Here is a 17114-nt window from a genome sequence, read left to right as displayed (position 1 = left end):
AATAGAATTACACTCAAGTGGATTAAATCTGCATTTCATGCATGAACAAGAGCAGTTTCAGTTTTCACCAAGAGATTAGGGAAAACTAAGCTGTTTTAGACCAATTTTATCATGAGAATGAAGTTTTGGCAATTTTGGAAATAAATCCCTGGTTAAATAAGAGTAGTAACAAGTGTTAAATTCATTCATTTGGATCATTTGTGTCATAAGTGGAATCTACATCCTTAGATTCAAGTATTTGGTGAATTTTTCTCCATTTGTAATATTGCAATTATCTAGCTAAGGATTTTAGATAGTAAAAAGATTGTAGTCAGATTTAATTCTGAATTTTCTACTCAAATATATTGTGAGTCTGAATAATAGAGTAAATTGGGATCTAGTAATTGTTTAAATTGCTTCTCGTGGGATCGACCCGATACATACCCTACATTACGATTTTGGCCTGTATACTTGCAGTCAAACGGGTATAAATTCGGATTTAACTTGCACTTGTAGTAAAAATTCGTTAAGTTTTTGGCGCCGTTACTGGGGAGCGGCCATATTAGGGCCTAATCATCTCTATTAATTTAGACATCTTTATTTTTTAGTTAAGCTATCTATAGCTAATTTTACTTTTTAATCAGTTTTTGATAAATAAAAGTTGCATAATCTCTCTTATTTCTGTTTGTAGTATATGCACCGGACATCTCGAGAAGTAGCACCTTTCGATCCAAAAATTGAGAGGACATTACGTAGACAAAGGAGGCATACACCACAGCAAGAGGAACAAGAGGTTTAGCAATCGATAGAGAAAACCTTAATAGAGCTACCATTTGAGGAAAAGATGGCCGAAAATGAAGCAAATAGGCGAGTTCTATGAGATTTTGCTCTACCGGGAACACAAGGGTCTCAAACAAGTATAGCAAGGTCTACGGTAAATGCTAATAATTTTGAGATTAAACCATCACTTATTCAAATGGTTCAACAATCTCAATTTGGAGGTAATGCAGTAGAGATCCTAATTCATACTTAGCTACATTCTTGGAAATATGTGATACCATTAAAATGAATGAAGTTAGTGATGATGCTATAAGGTTAAGGTTGTTCCCATTTTCTTTAAGAGATAAGGCAAAAATCTGGTTGCACTCTCATGCTCCTAACACTTTTTCCACGTGGGATGATTTATCAAAAGCATTTCTGAACAAATATTTTTCACTGGGTAAAATTGCTAAATTAAGAATGGATATTACTAGTTTTAGTCAACTAAAGAGTGAATCATTATATGAGGCATGGGAAAGATTTAGAGATTTGCTTCGGAAATGTCCACATCATGGACTACCCGATTGGCTAATCATACAAACCTTCTATAATAATTTATTTTTTCTACTAAAACTATGATTGATGCAGCTGCAAGTGGAGCTTTAATGGGTAAATCACCCCAAGAAACTCAATATTTGATAGAAGAAATGGCCGCAAATAACTACCAATGGACCAATGAGAGAGGTAATACAAGACGTCATGTAGGTATGATAGAAATAGACACTCAATATGCTGAGTGCTCAAATGAATAATGTGATGAAATTGCTAAGTAGACAAGGTGGAGTTGATCCAAACTCATCTAATGCACATGTAGCTTATTGCTGTATATGTAGAGGTGAACATGATGCTAATGAATATGTGGATTCTGAGCAGGTACAATTTGCCAACAATTAAAATCGTAATGCTCAAAATAACCCCCTAGTCGAACACTTATAATCTGGGATGGAGAAATCATCCAAATTTTGGATGGAAAGACCAAGGCAATCAACTAAGGCCAACCAATCCACCGGGATTCCAACCAAGGCAACCATAAGTTGAAACCAAACCTGGTCGGGAGATTGCGGTGGAAAAACTCGCAAAGGTGACTTTGGACAGATTTGAGCGAGTAGAAGGAAAATTGGACCAACTTACTACGATGTACAGGAATGTAGAAGTTCAAATTGGCCAAATTGCAAGTTCCTTGAACAATAGAAATCAAGGAGAACTACCTAGCAAAATGGAGGTTAATCCCAAGCAGCATGTTAAGGCCATTACTCTTCATAGTGGTAAACAATTAGAAGATTACTCTTCGTGGTAGAAGTTGAGAAAGGTGAGAGTGAAAAACAAGAAGAAAAAAAGAAGAACCAAGAGGCGATAATGGAGGAAAATAGCTGGGAGAAATCAAGAGAAAGTCAACCATCATCTTCCGCTACCATTCCGATACCTCCTGTGGTTCCATTTCCTCAAAGACTCAAGCAGAATAAGTTTGATAAAGATTTTGAAAATTTTGTTAAAATTTTCAAACAATTGCATATTAACATTCCTTTTGCCAATGCTATTTTACAGATTCCCTCATATGCAAAATTTCTCAAGGAAATCATGACTCAGAAGAAAAAGCTGGAGGACTGCGAAATAATAGCATTAACGGAGGAGTGTAGCGTAATCATACAAAATAAGCTACCACCGAAATTGAAGGATCCAGGAAATTTTTCTATACCTTGCACCATAGGTAACATTGATTTTTCTAAAGCATTGTGTGATCTTGATGCGAGTGTATCATTAATACCTTTTATGGTAGCTAGACAATTGGGTTTGCATGAGTTTAAACGCACTAATATTACTTTGCAACTAGCAGATAGGTCTATTAGATATCCATTAGGTGTGTTGGAGAATTTATTGATAAAAGTTCAAAAATTTATCATTCTAAAGGATTTTGTGGTTTTAGATATGGAAGAAGATATATCTATACTAATTATTCTAGGTAGACCTTTTCTAGCTACTGCTGGTACTATTATTGATGTTAAAAATGGCAAGCTTAAATTTCAAGTAGGTGAGAAGAGGTTGAATTTAATTTGAATAAAATGAAAAAATACCCTTCTTTCACCAATCATGCTTATTCCATTGGTACAATTGATAAACTAACCCAAGAGATGAGCCAAATTAATTTTGACTTCGATCCTCTTGAGTATTGTTTAATGAGTTTAGGTATGCAAGAAGGAGATTGTGAAAAGATTCAAGAATTGACCAAGTATTTGGATTTTCAAGCACCTTATAAAAGAGGTAAATTGTATGAAAGTTTTGGCCAAGGAAAAGGGCTTCCACAGCCTTCGGAAATTGACCCTCCAAAATTAGAGCTCAAACCACTTCCAACTCATCTAATGTATGAATTCCTTGGAGAAAATAGCACTTTACCTGTAATTGTTAGTGCTGACCTTGATGATGAGCAATGTACAAAATTGTTAAGAGTTTTAAGGAGGTATAAAAAGGTAATTGGATGGACAATTTCAGATATTAAAGGTATAAGTCCATCTATATGCATGCATCAAATTTTATTGGAGAACAATTGCAAACCAGTGGTGGAATCACAAAGAAGACTCAATCCAAACATGAAAAAGGTGGTAAGAAATGAAATTCTTAAGTGGCTTGATGCAAGTATAGTCTTTCCTATCTCCGATAGTGTTTGGATTAGGCTAATTCATGTGGTACCAAAGAAAGGTGCAATAACTACAATTGTGGGTAAAAATGATGAATTGATTCTATCTAGACTCGTGGTAGGGTGGAGAGTGTGTATTGATTATCGTAAGTTAAATACGGTAACAAGAAAAGATCACTTTTCTTTACCATTTCATGATCAATTATTGGAGAGAATAGCCGAATACGAATTTTACTGTTTTCTTGATGGTTTTTCAAGATACAATCAAATAGCTATAGCTCCGGAGGATCAAGAGAAAATCACATTTACGTGTCCTTATGGCACTTTTGCCTTTAGAAGGATGCCATTTGGTTTATGTAATGCTCCTGCAACTTTTCAACGGTGCATAATGGCTATATTTTCATATTATATTGAGAAAATTATGGAGATATTTATGAATGATTTTTCTGTGTATAGTTCATCTTTTGACCATTGTCTTCATAATTTGAAATTGATTTTGCAGAAATGCGAGGAAACAAATCTTGTATTGAATTCGGAGAAATGCCATTTTATGGTAAAAGAAGGAATTGTCTTAGGACACAAGATTTCCTCCAAGGGAATTAAGGTGGATAAAGCCAAAATAGAAGTCATCGAGAAATTGCCACCTCCGAACAATGTCAAGGGGATAAGAAGATTTTTAGGACATGCCGACTTTTATAGACGTTTCATTAAAGATTTTTCTAAAATAGTAAAGTCGTTATGTGATTTATTATGTAAAGATACCCCTTTTTAATTTGATGACAATTGTTTGATTACATTTGAAAGGTTGAAGAAGGAATTGATTTCGGCCCCAATTATAACTTCGCCCGATTGGTCACTACCATTTGAATTGATGTGAGATACAAGTGATTATGCGGTTGGGGCAGTTTTTGGACAAAAGAAAGAAGGAAGATTGCACGTTATTTACTATGCTAGCAAATTGCTAAATGAGGCACAACTCAATTATGCAACAACGAAAAAGGAGCTATTGGCGATGATATTTGTTTAAGATAAATTTAGATTTTATTTAGTTGGATCTAAAGTTATCATATATACGGACCATTCGGCTATTAAATATTTGCTACATAAGAAAGATGCAAAACCTAGACTAATTCGGCAAATTCTTTTATTGCAAGAATTTGATGTGGAGATAAAAGACAAAAAGGGAACCGAGAATCTAGTAGCGGATCATCTATCACGCTTAGAATATATTCCAGTCAAGGATCAAGTTCCTATTCAAGAGAATTTCCCAAATGAGTTTGTCCTAGCAATTATCAATTTTCCATGGTATGCAGATATTGCTAATTATTTGGTAAGTGGAGAGATTCCAAAGGGATTTAATTACCATCAAAAGAAGAAATTCTTGCATGATGTCAAAAGTTACTTTTGAGAGGAACCATTGCTGTATAAAACATTGTGCCGATGGTATGGTACGAATATGTATTCCCGAAAATGTGGTACACAATATTTCATATCATTGTCATAACCTTGAAACAGGTGGTCATTTTAGCATTTCAAAGACTATAGCAAAGGTATGGCAATCAGGGTTTTATTTGCCAACTATGTACCGAGATGTTCGGGAATATGTTAAAAATTGTGATGCATGCCAAAGAACTGGAAATATATCTCGGAAGAATGAAATGCTCCTAACTACTTTCTTAGAAGTTGAGTTATTTGATATATGGGGTATAGATTTTATGGGATCACTTCCGAGTTCTTTAAATAATAAGTACATCTTAGTAGCAGTGGATTATGTTTCTAAATAGGTAGAAGCAATCACTTTACCTACTAATGACTCTAAAGCTGTACTCCGATTCCTTAAAAAGAACATTTTTTGCAGGTTTGGTATACCGAAAGTCATAGTAAGTGATGAAGGAAAATATTTTTGTAATAACAACTTGATTCCTTATTGTTTAAATATGGCTGTAGGCACAAGACATCACTTCTTACCACCCTCAAGCCAACGGACAAGCAGAATTAGCAAATCGTGAGATAAAACTCATTTTGGAGAAAACTGTGAATAAATCACGCAAGGATTGGGTTACAAAGCTAGATGATACACTATGGGCTTACCGAACGGCATTTAAGACTCCCTTAGGGATGTCGCCGTATCGTTTAGTCTATGAAAAAAATTGTCACTTACCTGTAGAGATTGAACATAAAGCTTATTCGGCTATTAAGGCAATTAATATGGATTTTAATCTTGCATGTGGAAGGAAATTATTTGAGTTAAGTGAATTGGAGGAACACCGGTTACATGCATATGAAAATGCCAAAATTTATAAAGAAAAGATCAAATATTGGCATGACAAGCATATTATTCCTAAACAATTTCAGGTAGGGCAAAAGGTACTTTTATTCAACTCACGCATGAGGTTTTTTCCAGGAAAATTGAAGTCAAGGTGGTCGGGATCATTTGAAATTACTCAAGTATTTCCTTATGGAGCTGTTGAAGTGGCAAATTCAAGAAATGAAAGGTTTAAGGTCAATGGCCAATGATTAAAACCCTACTTAGCAGGTGAAATCGTTCCCAAAGGGTTTATATGTCTTTTGGGCGACTTTTCTTCAATTTAAGAAACCTAACGTGTGAGTCGAACCAATGACTATAAACAAAAGCGCTAATTGGGAGGCAACCCAATATTTAAGTTATATGTATTAATTTGTAGTGATTTTGTGTTTAATATATGTATTTTAGTTGATTTGTTATTTTTGTGTTATAGGGTTGGCATATGGAAGCAAAGATGACCATTTGAGGTGAAAAATACGAACTTTGATCAAACAACTCAACCCCTTGATTTGCATTAAAGGTGTTTTTGATTTGTTAAAAAGGGGTAAAATGCATGTTTTCAGTGTTTTACATGTGCGTTCATTGATATATTTGACAAACAAATTATCTATGATGCATTTTGAGTAATTGGGGTACATTTTGTAATTTTTCAAAAGTTTAATTTCAGCTAAATTAACAGTAAAAAATGCATTTTCCAGGAAAACACACCTCTAAATCGCGTTTTCAATGAATCGCGATTTCCATTCTGCACCAACAGAAAAGAAAATGCGACTTCAGGAGGTCATGTTTTAGTGCCTGGATCAAACATCAAAAACGCTCCAAGAGAAACGTAACTTCAAGTCGCATTTTCTCACAGAAGCGCGTTTTCAATCCTGCGAAATTTGTGAAGAAGGGGTCGTTCATAAGCCCCTGAAACACGATTTCTCTTCAATTTCCTCCATTTTCATTTCCTCCAACCGTGTTTCTCTACTTCCTCTCAACCCCAATTCACCAATCTTCATTTTTACTCCATAATCTTGCTAGGAATCATCAACCCAACACCTTTTGATCATCATACAACCTTTCTAACTGATTAAAATCCAGCAAAAACACCTAAAATTAGGATTTTGAGGGATTGAAGGTTAGGGTTCTTAAACTCTAAATTCTTCAATTGGAGGTCATTTGGAGGTTGTTTCATAGGGCTTTTCACATATTTAGCATCACCAAATATTCTTCTACGTGATTGAGGTAAGTTTTTTCATCAAATCTTTGTATTTTAGAAGCTCATTTTTTTCAATTTCCTGAGCTTTCTGACATCTTTTAATCTCGAATTTTTGATGATGAATGATGATGTTTTTGACATCATTGATACTTATTAAGGTTATTTATGATGATTAATAGTTTTTATTTTTTTAAATTGCTATATTTGGGCTAAAATTAGGAAGTTGGATTAAGATGTTTTTAAGTCATTGGTTATCAATGATTATGGTTAATAATGGCTAGTGGATGATGTTTTAGCATGTGCATTGTGTATAGTGAGTAATTTAGTTACTTTTGTGGGTTAATTAGTTAAATTTTGGCCTAACCATGATTATAGCTAATTGCACATTATTGTTGTTAATTATACATTGCAATAATCATGATTGATGCTATTTTCACTGATTGGGTTATAATTGTTACATATTTTGCTTGAATTGGTGATTTTGGTCAATTTTTGGCATTAAATATGACACTTCTTGTGTGATACTATTAGTAAATTATTGGATGATTTATATCTTCAAGATATAAATTGGACGATTATTTGGATCAATTCAGGGTTTATTGCCAAATTATCAACTGTGTCCTAGTACATGTGGCTAATCGCATTCTTTTTATTAGGTACTATGAGAAGAGGAAGTAGAGTGATATATTCCTCTTCTAGTAGTAATGAGAGGGAGGAGACGTCACCTTCTCCTCCACCAGTTAGCCGACAGCCTGGTGAGGGCATCGCTCGTGGAGCGGAGAGATCTGTGTTTGACAATGCTAGATTCAATAATCGCAGGAATCAAGAGTGGCATGAGGAGCATGCTAATTTGGAGTTCTTGTTCGAGATGCACATTAGTCCAGAGACACTACAAGAAAATTGTTCATCAGTGACAACACAAAGTCATCACAGAACATACAAATATCGTCACAAATACCTTTTATTGATGACTTTTTGATCGTCACAAAGTCGTCACTAAATCCCCGTCGGTAAAAGTAAACAGTGACGACCTAAAATGTCGTCACTAAATAGTTCTCATTAGTGACGACTTTAAGTAGAGTATTTTTGACAAAAGATCAAGTCGTCAATAAAATACTTCCGGATTGTCGTCACTAATGACAACTATTTAGTGACGACCTGAAATGTCGTCACTAAATAGTTGTCATTAGTGACAACAATCCGGAGTGTTTTATTGACGAATTGACCTTTTGTCAAAAATGCTCTATTTAAGGTCGTCATTAAAAAGCACCGAAAGCCATTGTATATAACTATTTTACTGACAACAATTATCGTCACAAATGTAACTTAGATTTAGTGACAGTCTCTGTTGTGACAAGGAGTTTTTATTTTCTATTTTGTGACAACTTTTTTTTGTCATTAGATAATTTCTCAATAGCTTAATAGTCATAATTTGGCCTGTAATCATTGCTAAATCATTGATTTTAAACAAACCATACAAATAAACATGAACGATTGATAACCAAAAGTATTTGCATTAGATTACATGGTAATAATATAGCATTCTCAAATGCCAAATTCAAGTGTACATTGCCCAACTAATGCCTACAAAAATAACATTTGTCCAAAATATCACTTGTACATAAGGTACATTTACAAAAGCAATCACAGTTTAAGAAATTGAAGAACATCTAAATGAACCAGTCCATGAGCAAAAGGCAATTTTGTCTTCAACATTCTTCAACCATAACCATAGATATCTTCCAAAAGCTAGTATGAATAGCATTTATCTGTCATAAAAGAGTAAAAGAAGTAGGTAAGGGGAGGAGTACAATAATAAAGAACAAGTAATGAGACTTAGATTATCAAGACAAAAATTACAATTCATTAAGAACCTCATATAATTTGGGCCCACATATTACAACACCAGCAAGAAGTTAGAAATCACAGTCCAATCTATACAAATACAACACTGCATAAGCTCAACTAAAGAGCTCTCTAAAACAGTTTTTTTTTAGTTTTCTTTCTTCTTCTTTAAATAGCTCAACTTATTGAACAATTAAATTGGACTCCCACAGTAATTATTGTTTAATCTTTATGCTTTTGGTTGTTTATATATTAAAACACAAAAAACAACTTATTATACGAGGTGTGAATACAGGAGGTACTAGCCCTCTTTGATTTTAGGAGTTTATGCTTCATAAATCATGAAGGAAACGATGCCTCTGTAGGATTAAACTGTGCAAAGAGAATGAGCTATTTGCCTCACAATGTGAAAGTGAAGACCATCTAAACAGGTGAAACCAATCAAAGTTCACAAACGCCCCCTTTGCATTATATTCATTTCTTTCAAGTCACTACATAGGCAAAAAGAAGATTGCTATCCATGCATGGTCTGTCGCTTGTACTTGGAAATAATATACTATTGCAGATGAACAATCAGATTTTTACCTCTCTATTGATAAACTAACAGCACTATATACATGATACCTAGATATTTCCCAAAGAATAAGTTCAGATAACAATGATGCATAACATCAGCCCCAAAAAATGTTATTACACAACCATCAGCCCCATAACCATAACCATAAACTACACAACCATAACAAAAAATAGTCCACAATGATGGATAACATCAGCCCCAAAAAATGTTATTACCAGCTATTACCAAAAAACAGTCCACAATGACCACAAGTTACCAAAAACAAATCACAGGTTTGCTATTACCACAATGAGCTTCTAGCTGTAACTCCTTCATTTTGCTCTACAATCACAGGTTTGCTATTATTGATATATGCATAAGAGACATGAAGCATTGGTATTCAGTTGAAAGTGATATTCTTAGAGGGGTTCAAATGCAACCAAATAGGGACTTAACTGAATGAATTATGGATGTTTTAGGGTCGAATTACGAAGTTCAGGAACTCTGGGGCTAAATTACAAAAAAGAAAATGGAATGACCGGAATTGCAAATTTAAGCAAACGATCGTCTTCCCCAAGCAGATTAGGCATCAATCTTCTATTTAGACCTTCACTCGGGCATTTTAACAAACAGTACATGGGCATAGAAGGATCCAGCAATTTTTGCTCAATTGGGACTGTAATTAGCCCCCCAAAATTTGTCAAAACACAAGAGATTTCAGTCCAAACAACATACAATAGCATACAATCTAAAATCGTTAGCAATCAACATGAAGTTGGCACTGAACAAACGCACGGCAAACATGCTTTGAGACTTTTCAATGTTCATACTAAAAATGGAAAACTAAAATTCAAAGAAGGCAGACGGCTTACAGCGTTTGCTTGGCGAAGTCTGCAGGCGATGGTGATGGTCGAAGGAAGGTACGAATGATCAGGCGGCTGTAGCTGCCATGGTAGCCGCGCTGGAGCTGGGCGCCAGTGGTGGGTGGCAACATGAAATCGAGGAGCGACAGTGAGAGAGAAAGGCCGTGCGGGAAGGGGAGATGCGTCAGGCAGCTAGGCGGCGCACGAAATGGAGGTGCCGTGGCGGAACTTGGAGGCGGCGGAAATTGGATGAGAGCAGAGTGACGGCAGCTATGGAGATTGCGCGCTGTGATGGCCGATGAGCGGCTGTTGCTCTGTATTTTCTTTGTGTCCCCTCTAGGCCAAGACCTTTCTCTGTTTCTGGTTTCACTTCCTCAATCACCAGCCCCCAAATGAAACTTTAGTCTTTTCCTTCGTTCCCCTGCCGATGTCCCCCTTTTCTTCCTCGACATAAATAGAGGGGGCAAAAGATTGGAAAAAAAAAGGAGAGAAGAAAATGTAGTAGCATGGCTAACAATTTGACAGACGTTTAAGACTCGAATAGACAGCTTCTCAAACCTGATCGATGCACCAATCAAGCGGACTCCTCTTCGAAATAACGGACATCCAACTCAATGACCAATCACGTTTGCAGAAATGAACTTGAAACAAATCAGCCACAGGTTAGATGAATCGAGTCGAGTGGGGGGAGTTCCGAGCACAACATAGCTATGATAGCATCTAATAATCAAGAGCTGCTAAAAGATTTTGGGCAGAAATTTGCAAAAAATATTGTAGAATATTAGGGATTTGGAAAAATTGGGGAAAATGTATAGGAGAGAGAAAAATGAACCTTTCCAATGAAAACCTTGCCCTTTAATGCTGGACAGCCATGGTGATGCTAGTGAGAAGCCAGAGAACGGATTTGTTGTGTGGGTGAAGGTATCAGGTACCGTGCGGAAGCTCTGTTTTGTGCTCAGTGCAGAAGCTTGTTTGTTTCAGCTGAGTGAAAGTTTGTGTTGCTCAAGTGTTCCGTTGCTTTAACTCAGACCAAGTGTTCCGTTGCTTTTGTTTTCAGAATGTGTTCCACTGCTTTGGTCTTTGCTTTGCTTTGGATATTATTTTTGTTGCGCGGCACTTTCACTATGATTTGATCAAAATTTTGACTTCACTCATTTTCCCTCCATTTGATACCAAAAATCATGTTTTTTTCTAGATTTGTAATATGGTTTGAACCATAGATTTTAATGTTGTAGTATTATTCTTTATTTTTTAGGAAAAAATAAAAATTTTCATCAACATAGGTGTCAAAATTTGTTAATTTCATATAATTGAAAATGTACTTTTATAATTTGCTAATATTTTATACTAATTTCTTATAATTGCAGCACTAAAGAACATCATGTAATTGAAAATAATTAAACTCAAATTATATGGTTATAACATAGTTTCAATAAAAATAATCATTTTCCCAACATTTGAGACCAATCATCATGCTTTTTTTTATTTTTAATTTGGTTTGAAGCATAGATTTTATTGCTATAGTATTATTCTTTATTTTTTAGTACAAAAACACAAATTTTCATCAATATAGGTGGCAAAATTTGTTAATTACATATAAGTGAAAATATACTTTTATAATTTGCAAATATTTTAGCCCTGCAATTTTTTATAATTGCAGCACTAAAGTACATCATTAATTGAAAATAACGAAAGTCAAATTCTATGGTTATAACAGACTTTCATTAAAAATAATCAAATGCTATTAATAAGACATTATTGTTAAGTCAAAATCAAAGAAAATTTAGTGATGACATAATGTTATCACTAATTTATTCAAGATTATAATGACAAGAAAAGTCGTCACTAATTAAATTGCTAGTTTTTAATATTGTCAATTGCTAGTTTTTAATACTTTTGTGAAAATATTGATAATGGTTGAGAAAATTTTGTTACATTACTGCAAGTGATAAATGTACTTTTGTTCTTTTTCAAACATTTATTTTAATGTTTAATTTTGTTTAAAACTATTGTACTAGTATAGATTTGCAAAACAAAACTTAAGTTCTCAATAGTTAAAAAATTCATTACAGAGAAAACACAAAGTAGTAGTTGCAAAATGTGTATAAATTACAGATATTTTAATGTGTATAAATTACAGTTTATTTTAATGTTTAATTTTGTTTGAAACTATTTTACTAGTATAGATTTGCAAGACATAGATTTATGGGTAATTTCTTTTTTTTTTTGCTTTCACATATTTAATTTATGTTAAATACAAAACCTACCAGTTTCCCTTTCATAAAAATATTAGTGCAACACTTTTTGAATTTTACTTACAAACATTTATGTATTTAACATAAATTAAATGATTCAGAGTGAAATGCCCATAAAGAGCAGAATATTTGTTCATGTAATGGAGGAAACCCACAAAGAGTTGGTACTTTATGGGCCATTTCTTTTTTTAAAAAAATTTAATTTATGTTGAAAAGATAACCTGCCAGTTTTCGTTTTGTAAGAAATCAGTGTAACACTTTTTGAATTTTACTTACAAACATTTATAAATTTATCATAAATTATATGTTTGAGAGTAAAATGCCCATAAAAAGTTGGTACTTTGAATAGATAATGCTCATTTGCCCATAAACTACACTCCCTGAAGGCTATTTTGTTAATTACTTTGTAGTACTTTGTTATTCCTTTGCTAATACTACTTGGCATGTAGTACAAAGGATAAATCTGGCATAAATTTCTTATTCCATTGATAAAAAGACCTGCCTGCCTTATAACTATTGTAATGAAAGATATATCTTTAGAGTTTATAACAAATTATTACTTAAGTTTGAGAAAATTATAAAATATTTATGCATAGTTTATCAAGATACCATTCGCAATTTCCTAATAAAAAAATATGGGCTAAATTGTAAAAGCTAGGGTGCCATAATAGAAATAATAAAATTGGTGTATTACATATGGGGGTTAAATTGCAAAAGTTAGAGTGCCATAGTAGAATTAATGAAATTGGTGAATTACATATGGGGCTAAATTACAAAAGTTAGGGAGTAATAATAGAATTAAAGAAATCGGTGCACTACATATGTGGCTAAATTGTAAAAGTTAAGGTATCATAATGGAAATAATGGAATTTTTTACAACATTTGGGGCTAAATCGCAAAAGTTAGGGTGGCACAGTAGAATTACAGAAAGTGACTTAGAAATAAGTACTTTAAACAGTGACGATTAATTCTTGTCACTAAATCCAAATTGGTAGAGTGACAGTGACGATATTAGAAGTTGTCACCATATAGATAATTTTAGTGACAACTTTTTCAAGGTTGTCACTGAAGACTTAGTTGCTTTGAGTAATTATGACAACTTTTCTTGTCGTCACTAAACAACCACGTTTTGTGACAACTTTTGTCGTCACTAAAAAATGATGTCACTAATGACTATATTTCTTGTAGTGTAGTTTGTGACGAAAATAACGAGTCGTCACTAAACATTTAGTTGCTTTGATGCAATTATGACAACTTTAGGTGTCACGACTAAAGAATCTCCTTTTGTGACGACTTATTGTCATCACTACAAAATGTTGTCACTAATAATTTTTTTTTTTAGTGATCCGTGATGACAACAAAAAGTCGTCCTTAAATAGGCCAAGCAATAGTGATGATGTTCTTAATGTCGTCACTATTGTGTGTTCTAAACACTCTCGCGCTCTTGCTAAATCTTGGCGGGAATTTACTAGTGACGACTTAGCAATCTTGGCGGGAATTTACTAGTGACGACTTTTCTAAGTCGTCACAAATGAGTTGGCTCCCATTAGAGGTTTGTGACGAGTTAGAAAGTCGTCAATAAAGGATCCACTTTTGTGACAACTTTTTTTCGTCACAGAGAAAAGTTGTCACTGATGACCAATTTTCTTGTAGTGAGATAGAAATGGTGTATCGCATCTCGGAGGCTTTTGCTCAACTTGGGTGGGTTTCGATTCTCACCCTACCCAACCATTATTATCCTGACTTGGTGCGAGAGTTCTACGCCAACATTAAGGGTAAGGCGCGCCACAATGGTGACATGGTTGAGTCTTGGGTGCGAGGAAGACGTATAATCTTGTCTCGCGAGCGCCTGGCTAGGATTTTGGAATGTAGTGATCAAGGCCGGGTGGTCGACTTGAAGAAGGAGTTTGTTCCCCCAAATAGGAAATGGGATCCATCGTCGGCTTTGGCTAGGTTTGGTCTTGAGTACCGACCTTTTCGCTCTATGAGGAAGGAGACGATATTGGCAATTGTTTTCGAACCTCGCCATCGTCTCCTTATTTATATGATGGCTCACAATATTATTCTCAAAAAGACGAGGCACACGGAGGTTCGCAAGAGTGACATCTACTTCCTTGATTACATGTTCCATAACCGGAATTCTCTTTTTGCTCGAATTTCCCTGCCGAACATCATCATTAGCCACATTCGGTCTACGGCAAGGCGTAAGATAACTTCTTTCAAATTATCATTTCCTCGTCTATTGACTTTGATCTTTCCATTTTTTGAAGTCTGATTGAAAGGCATGCGGTGGGAGAATGTTCCACTGAAAACTGAATTATTAGTTACTACTCTCCGTCGACTTGGTATTGGCACAGGAGAGATTCCTCGACTTGTTCAAGAGCAGAGACGGAAGGCTAGATATGGTTGAGAGAAAGCTGGACCTTCTACTGCAGCACCTCTTTATCCTCAACCACAAACCAATTGGCAGCGACTCTTTGGTCGCTTGGATGGCCTTGAGCATCATTTAGCCAGAATAGATACTCGCCTAGACCACATTGAAAATCATCTAGGCCTACATCCACCTCTCGTCAATGATGATGAAGATGACGATGAAGAGGATGATTAGGCCGCCCCTTTGGATGGCTTTTCTGTTACTTCCTTATTTGCTTTTTATTGTTCATCTTTTATTTGTAGGATGTTTAACTTAAGTGTCTATTTTGAATATTGAAACTTGTGGCAGTTGCTTGTAGCTAGTTGCTTGTAAATGGTTGATCAGTCGATGGCTCGTGATTCAAGGATAAACTGGACCGCATCCATCTCATCTAGGGAGTAACTTGTTCCTACTTTTATTTCTTTTCTTTTCTTTTCTTTCCCTTACACATTGAGGACAATATGTATTTTAAGTGTAGGGGAGAAATTGTGTGGTACTTGTGACTTTTTAGTTGTGTTTGAAGTTGGACAAGTAGTTGGCTTAAATGTTGTTTATCTTGGGTTTACTGGCAGGGAGTTTAGTTCAGTTTTAAGGGGAGACTCTGTTAAAATTTTTTCAAAACCTTATACTTATATATATAATAATCATAATAAATAAATAAAATTTTGTCAAATATCCTTTTGAAATAAATATACGTGGTTGATAGGTTGCGATTTTATCATTTATTTTATTATTAATTTCCCTTATTACCTGACCCAATGTGGATTAATTATTAAATTCTACTCATTTTTAGTATTTTGCATTTATTTCAGGGAGTAGAACGAAAATATGATAACAAGTGTCAATTTGACTGAAAAAGAGGCCAAATAATAGAGTTTATCCCAAGGGCATTTTTGGAACAAATAGATGCTAGCCCTTTTCAGTAATTTTGTCGAAGACAGCATGGAAAAAGAACCAAAGGGCTGAAGTCTTCTTGGGATTGCATGGGCCACCGCCGCACAGGAGCCAAGCTTTAGAATAGCTAGGTATTAGATGGAAAGAAAAACGCAGAGAACAAGCACTATAAAAGCTTAGCCGTGAACTTTTCCTTTCATCTTTAGTTCCTCTTTGACTTTTCTTTTCGGTATTTTTTGTCCTTTAGTAGCTTTGCTCCCTGTGCATGTCAGGGAGAATTAGGAATTAGCTATCACTTCTGGTAGTTTGCTTTTCTTATCGATTGGGACGAATTGAATTTTCTCAACTCTCGGAGATGATGGCCGCGACTCTTGTTTCAATTTTGTGTGGATTTTGTTCATCAATTATGAACTAATTTCCTCACTCTAGTCAAGAGACAATAGATGCTTTGGGTCGCCTAAAATTGTGAGATCGATTTAATTTTATCTTTTTTTTTATTTATTGGTATTCGCATATTCCCTGATTACAGTGCTTATGATTGTTTAATTAATTGATTGTTTTGGATCCGGATAATTAGTTAATTTGATAATCTATTGTCAATTGGGACGTTAAATCCGTAATTGTTTAATTGTCTCAAAATAGTGATAATTGGCATGGTTGGATTTGTGTCAGGGGAATACGCGGGATAATCTAAAATAACCTTGGTAGTGCGTTATTTGGTTAGAATAGAGTTTCTCTAATACGTAAAGCAATTGGGGAATTAAATCTTATGGGCGTACCTAAAATTATTTCTCAATTAGAGCAGTGATTAACGGGCGTACCTTAATCATCGACACAGTAAGGAGGGGTTGACTGTCATCGCTTGTTTGACAGTTATAACCTATTTATTAGTAAGTAATTGGAATTGCCTTTGTTTCGATGATCAATTAGGTGAACCATTGCTGAAATTATTTCTTGGCTAGATCCTTAATCATCATTCATTAGATTTTAGTAAATTGTTATTTAATTTCTAGTTGGTTATTTTATTTTTATTATTTTACTTTTAGTTGAATTGTTTTTTATTGTCACCTTCTGCACAAAAACACTCCCCTTGTCACTGTGAATTTGAAAAGAAACAATTACTCCCAATCCCTGTGGATTCGACCCTACTCACCGTTACCTACAGAAATTACTTTTAGTTTGAGCATGTTTTATTATTGCACAGGTTTCGATAACCTGTCAATTTTTGGCACCGTTACCGGGGACTGGCGTTATTATTTGTTTCTTTTTAAATTCATTTTTGATCTAACTTTCTGGTGCTTTTCAAGTGAATGCCTCGTTCTTCTCGTACAGGTGAATTAATTTTTGACTCC

At 34.7% G+C, this 17114-nt stretch overlaps 1 non-coding gene across 1 annotated transcript; it reads right to left on the bottom strand.

The window, feature by feature from the left end:
- Positions 1–1209: 1209 nt before the first annotated feature.
- On the bottom strand, positions 1210–1316 carry LOC113772617. The gene has a single exon (XR_003468587.1). It is a non-coding gene; the product is annotated as a small nucleolar RNA R71 (small nucleolar RNA).
- Between the last annotated feature and the right edge of the window lie 15798 nt (positions 1317–17114).

The sequence above is a fragment of the Coffea eugenioides genome, chromosome 5 (genome assembly GCF_003713205.1).
Source record: "Coffea eugenioides isolate CCC68of chromosome 5, Ceug_1.0, whole genome shotgun sequence".
Lineage (NCBI taxonomy): Eukaryota > Viridiplantae > Streptophyta > Magnoliopsida > Gentianales > Rubiaceae > Coffea > Coffea eugenioides.
Note: the sequence above shows the minus strand (reverse complement) of the source record. Positions and strands in the feature narration are given on the sequence as shown.